Raw genomic sequence first — 568 nt, forward strand, 5'->3', positions numbered from 1 at the left:
GAATATGACCCTGTTTTGTGGGTTATGTGCCTTACATGTAAAAATTTAACATGCAAAAAAACCCAGGCTGAATCATGTGAGAAAAATGAAACTGTAAAAAATTAAAAAATTGAAAATCACATATAAGTAATGAAATCACATGCTCCATTTGTGGAAAAAAATTACATAAACTTAATTAGATTAATTAATTAATTACATAAAATAAATTAATCATGTGAGAAAATCCCAAGTGCAAAATGTGAAGAACGAACATGTGAAAGTAATTTCATTGTGAAAAAAACTAACATGTGAAAATAAGAAATCATTTGTTAAAAAAAAAACTTATGTGAAATTAAATGAACAACAATTATTGTTAATTATTGTTATTGTTAATAATAATAATAAGTGTGTTATCATGTGTAATTTTGTGTGTGTGTGTGTGAGTGGGTGGGGTTTGGAAGAAAAAGAAAAAGAAAAAAACCCTTGCACATTATGGGAAAAATGTAAGAACTATGTAAAAACTGGACGTGTCTAAAAACCAGGTCTTTAGTGTACGAGGTGTTTTGAGAACCTTATTAGTGTCTTTGTT

The sequence above is a fragment of the Pangasianodon hypophthalmus genome, chromosome 19 (assembly GCF_027358585.1).
Source record: "Pangasianodon hypophthalmus isolate fPanHyp1 chromosome 19, fPanHyp1.pri, whole genome shotgun sequence".
NCBI lineage: Eukaryota > Metazoa > Chordata > Actinopteri > Siluriformes > Pangasiidae > Pangasianodon > Pangasianodon hypophthalmus.